The sequence below is a fragment of the Sander vitreus genome, chromosome 7 (genome assembly GCF_031162955.1).
Source record: "Sander vitreus isolate 19-12246 chromosome 7, sanVit1, whole genome shotgun sequence".
Classification (NCBI taxonomy): Eukaryota; Metazoa; Chordata; class Actinopteri; order Perciformes; family Percidae; genus Sander; species Sander vitreus.
In genome coordinates, this window is record NC_135861.1 from 1,491,787 (window position 1) to 1,497,773 (window position 5,987).

The 5,987-nt window shown below is 44.0% G+C and overlaps 1 protein-coding gene across 3 annotated transcripts in view; it reads left to right on the forward strand.

Moving 5' to 3' along the window:
• The first annotated feature begins 3,004 nt into the window (after positions 1–3,004).
• Positions 3,005–5,987, forward strand: part of plxnb3 (plexin B3) — a 131,933-nt gene continuing 128,950 nt past the window's right edge. For 2 of the 3 annotated variants that reach the window (XM_078254134.1, XM_078254135.1), the window contains exon 1: positions 3,006–3,179. The gene's annotated coding sequence lies outside the window, so the exon portion shown is untranslated. Of the gene's footprint in view, positions 3,180–5,987 lie in introns of all 3 variants that reach the window. The other variant, XR_013502221.1, reaches the window with a different exon arrangement.

Genomic DNA, 5,987 nt, shown 5'->3' on the forward strand with positions numbered 1-5,987 from the left:
TGGATCCATGAAATAACTGGCCTTTCAAAATAAAAGTCTGCCTGCCTCTATGGGAATCTAACATAGGGGTGGACTGACTTATGCCCCCTGTATTTTAAGGAAGAACATTTATTTATTTACGATACATTATTCCTTCACAAAGATACTTGGTGTCCTTAAAGGTTGGATTTTTCCTCATTTTTTTAATTAAGGCATTAAGATCAATTTCCTAAAGATGTTTTTTTTATTCCTCTTTTTAGTAACTTTAGCGTGGGCGTCCTAATGTTTTCACATGAGTGTATATAGTCCGGTATTTTTTATTGATTTTCTTCTCTTTTTTTTTAAACGCACAGAATAAACCAAAATAAAACACAGATTCCAAAGGAACAAAACCCTCTCCCACCCCCCCCACTCTCTGCGGTCTCACACCAGCAGCCCCGTCTACGTTCTCCCTTCTGAAACAGTCCAGGATTTTGGCTGCTTCAATCGGCCCGATCGGCCCCTGAGACGATTGAAAGCTCAGCTTCAGAGGGTGACTTGTGACAAAAAAAACATAAAATAAATCCCCTAGCCCTCCGAGACCGCAGACCCCCTCCCCTCTCTGTAAGATACGTGGCTGCAACAAACGCAGCTCGCACAAACCCCAGCCCAAAACTGCCCCCCCCACACCCCCACACCACCACACCACTGTCTAAAGTCATAGGTTAATTGACAGGTTTTTAATGTGAAAGTGGAGGTGGGTGCAGAGCCTCAGTTCTGAGCAACCAGTACGATCATCAGTCACCTGAATATAAAATGTTACAGAAACTTATTTCACAAGACACTATGGACACACACACACACACACACATACACACATACACGCACACACGCACACATACACGCACACACACATACACGAACACACACACACGCACACACACACACACATACACGCACACACACTCACACACATACACGCACACACACGGTCACCTGAATATAAAATGTTACAGAAACTTGTTTCACAAGACACTATGGACACACACACACACACACTCTCACACACACTCACACACACACACACACACACACACACACATACACTCTCTCACACATACACTCACTCACACACATCACACACACACTCACACACACACACACACACACACACATACACACACACACACACACACACACACACACTCTCACACACACACACACACACACACACACATACACTCTCTCACACACACACACACACACACACTCACCTAAAGGATTATTAGGAACACCTGTTAAATTTCTCGTTAATGAAATAATCTGATCAACCAATCACATGGCAGCTGCTTCAACGCATGTGGGGGGGGGGGGGGGGGGGGGTCCAGGTCAGGACAATCTCCTGAACTCCAAACTGAATGTCAGAATAAGAAAGAAAAAAATGAATAAAACACCCAAATTCAATGGAAGTAGTGAACTGGTCATTTATTTTAACTTGTGAAGAGCGAAGTACGGAACCATCCACGTTATTTCTTTTGGCAACGTGGTTGAAAGAAACGTACATTTCTGATATAGAAACTTTTTAAAAAAGGGTCAAATATGACCCGAGGACACCCGGAGGCCTACACATACACTCACATGAGTTATAAAATCATGCCAACAATCATTTAACAGCTTAGTATTCTGCACTAATAAGGTGTGTATAAAGGCTTTAGGCCGCCCCACACCTTATTGTTACCTTGAATGTCTCCCGTCTAGCGTTGAGATCAGATATCATCAACTCTCTCGCTCCACGCTGTTCTAAGTACGTATCACAGCTACGGTAGCCTTCACGCTACAAAAAGACGCTCTCTAGCTCTTTTCAATCTCCTTTTTCTTTTTCTAAGAAGAAGAAGAAGACTCCTGTTGCTGAAATGTGGGTTTTGAATACGTGTTGGTCCTCCGTGTTTCCTTCTTCAAACCTGCCGGGGGCCGGGAAGCTACGATACCTGTTAGCAGCGTTAGCAGCAGCTGGGAGTTTATCATGTGACAGAGAAAACACGAAAGGTGGAGCAGTATGTCCTGTATGTCCCTTACACACACACACACACACACACACACACACACACACACACACACACACACACACACACACACACACACACACAGGTGGAGCAGTATGTCCTGTATGTCCCTTACCGGCTAACGTATCTCAAGATGGAGCACGAATATGGAGCGTCTACAACAGTTCATGCAAACGCTAATGTAACATTTCAAGCCAATAGGAATACTAACAGATTTAGATAATGACCTACTAAACACGTTACACACTGGGACTTTAAATATATTATACAATATATGTAGTGGGGGGGGGGGGGTCCTTGGCTTAAAACATGTTGAAGACCCCTGGACTAGACCATTAAACACACAACTGTTTGGATCCTTTTCACTACTACTAAGTACATTTTCCTGATGATACTTACACACTTTCACTGAAGTAACACTTTCACTGTATTTGTAGCCTACAGTGTGGTAGGTTATTAGTACTTTTACTGAAGTAAATAATCTGAATACTTCTTCCACCACTGCCTGCGTATAGACCAGAGATCTTCAACAGGGGGTCCGTGACCCCTGGGGGGGGGTCCTCAGAGTTACAGGGCGGCCGCCAAATTACTGTTTGATATTTATTTGGAAGTAGTTTTTTTTTATTTTTTTATTTAAATATGTCTGAAAATATATATCAACATGAATCCAACATATTATTAGCAAAGATGAATCGGCCTATTAGTACAAAAAAAACCATTTACACAACATTGATGATATGTATGATAAGGTATGCCATCACATATGTACAAGTACTCTAAGTTTAAGGATTGAATGTCATGCCTTCCACATGTATGTTTGCACAAAGAAATGTTGAAGACCCCTGACTGACTTCTGAAAATACCGAGTTCACCTTGAACCCTCTGAGCCAGGCACCAACACTGACTGCAGCAGGTGGTCGGTTCTATTCCCTGCAGAGGAGCCAGGCAGCAGCTCCACCGCTGAGGAGCGTCAGAAAAGGTTCCCGGCGCCGCGCGGAGCAGAAGCAGGGCGGGGTCTCTGTCGGACCTGTTGTGTGGCTCTCGGTGCGGATCGTGCAGGTTTGTGTCTCTGCTGGACTCTCTCTCCGTGGGGGTTTCTGGAAGTCTCACCGGGCCGGTTAGACCCCGGCGGATCGCCGAGCAACCCGCCGAGCTCAGGTGAGTCTGACCCGGATCACACTGTCGCCCTTTTTCACGGCTCCAACTTGTCCCGAGCGGCAGCTGCTGCAGGAAGGAAGGAGCGTGTGTGTGTGTGTGTGACTCAGGCGTGTCTGACAGCGACACGCCAGACTCCGCTCAGAAATCTGACCGTTTAAAATCGTCTCGCGTATTCTTTCTTGTCTTACACCTTATTGAAATGTCTGAATGAGTTTTAAGCAACAAGGTGTGACGATATTTAATTCGGCTTCAACTGTTTGAGGTAATGTCTCTTTTTTAGTGTCGGTTCTGAGGTTTGAATTCTCGCAGCCGTTAAGTACGCAGCGGCGGAGACTGGAAGTCAGCGAGTCTAAAAGTTGAGGTTTCTGTAACGATGTCTGGCTGGTGGATTGGGAGCGAGCCGAATGTAAGAGGAGTCTGAGTATTTAAATCAGGTCTTCAGTTGGGTAAGTTTTGTGTCACAGTTTAACGCGAAAACAGCGTTTGGTATAGCCTAGTTGTAATACTGTATTTCTGTGTGCGTGAGCGCGCGCGCGTGTGTGTGTGTCGGGTGTTCCCAGCCTGTCCTGTCCTGGCACGGCACGGCTCAGCCCGCAGCCGCATACTGAATAGCTGACATTCCAAAAAACACACAGACACACACACAGACACACACACAGACACACACACACACACACAGACACACACACACACAGAGACACACACACACACACACACACACACAGCTGAGGTAGTGTGTTTTGCATGTCAGAAGTGAATATAGAAGTCACCTTTGCTGATGTTACTTAGGGAAATCTGCATCAAGGGACCCTTCCTGAGAACACAAACAAAAGACAATAACACACACGTACACACACGTACACACACGTACACACACGTACACACACGTACACACACGTACACACACACACACACACAGATTTTCAGTTTCTCTGATAACTGGAGGAACTGTCACATTACATAACAACTCGTCTCACCGGATGCACAGTGCTGACTGTATGACAGTCTAACACACACACACACACACACACACACACACACACACACACACACGCATATATTATACTCTAAATACTCATCATAGTATGTGTTCATTTAGGATGCATTTTATGCATTGTGTACTCCATAAAATAAGTATTCTGTTAGTGGTCATACTTTGGAGTAGTTAGTAGTAATTACCTGTAGCTGGGTGAGGATTATTTTTGTCCATTTGTGCTCAAACATTGCCTTAAATAACTCATCAATTGTTGACTCGTCTGGATCATCGGAGGTCCATTTTCAGGATAATTCACTGACATCAAGTGCCGGATGTCCCTCCCCTTCCTGTCTCTGTGTGTCGCCGTTCTTAAACTCCGTTCTCTTCGGGAAACAACAACAAGCTTCGAGCTAGCGAGCTACACGCTGATAATGTCAAGTTCTGAAGAACATTAGGACGATCTAACAAGACAGACCTGCTCGGTTCTTTGGGGGAATGATTGTAAAGATGTATAAAGAATAAGTTTAGGGCATTTCCTCTCTAACTGGGAGGTTTTGGGACTGATTGGTGGGATTGCTGTGGACGAAGGTGAGACACTGGTAAGTAGGGCTGCACAATTAATTGCAATTGTTCGAAATCACAGTATGGATTAGTGCAATATCCAAATCACAGAGGGGGGGGCGCAGCATTTGTTAAAGGCAAAATATGTGTCAAACTGTTCTGAATGAAGTATTGTGGTGCAGCGGGGACGTCCCGGCCTACACATCGTATCGTACACACTACAGATCCTCGCAAAAATCCCACTATAATTATTTACATTTTTTAAGATTTAATATTAGTCAATGACAACGAGAATAAGGATACAAACATGATCGTTCCCTTCAATATCGTGAATCCTATCAATCGCAGTATCGGTCAAAAATAATCAAGTATTTAAAGGATATGTAAAGGTGTCTGTTGTCATGATGACGCACACAGGTGAAAACAACACCAGCTGGTAATAAATAATGTCTAATTAGACTGAAGATGGTTCTGCAAGGCTTCTGTGACATCATCATCATCATCATCATCATCATCCCGGGTGATGAAGATGATTTAACTGAAACGTCCATTTGACTAATCTGAAGGATTTAGTCTGAGTTCAGATTACTGTTTAATCACCTCTAATCTAATACACACACACACACACACACACACACACACACACACACACACACACACACACACACACAGTGTTGATGTGCTGTAATCTGCAGGTTTAGTTCAGCGTCTTCACACAGTCTGCGTTTTAAGAGTTTTCAGCCCAAACTGCACACTGTGTTTAAAAGAGCTAACATTAGTGTCTTGTATCAGTGATGTATGAATGCAGGAAAATAAACATCAGGCCCCCGAGAAGTGTGTCAGGCTTCATAGCCAGTTTAACTTAGCTTAACTTAACTTGTGTGTTCTTCACCTGATGCCCTCTGGCCCAAAAAGACTTCTTCCCCACAGACTTGCATCATACCTGCCAACATTTGGTTTTCAAATGTATTATTTAGCCTACTTTGCAATATAAATGAAAACATAACTTAATGTATTAATATTTAGTTATTGTATTTGTTGCACCCAAAACTGTTGAAATGTACAGCTATATTTCCATTTCTTTGCGGGAACACCGCCTTCACCTGCCTTTTTTATCGGCTCGCTTTTGGGTCTGAACTTTTCGTGAAGCTTGCGCAGAGATCAACTGGGTGATAGGTTGCCAGGTTGAGGGTGATAGGTTGCCAGGTTGAGGGTGATAGGTTGCCAGGTTGAGGGTGATAGGTTGCCAGGTTGAGGGTGATAGGTTGCCA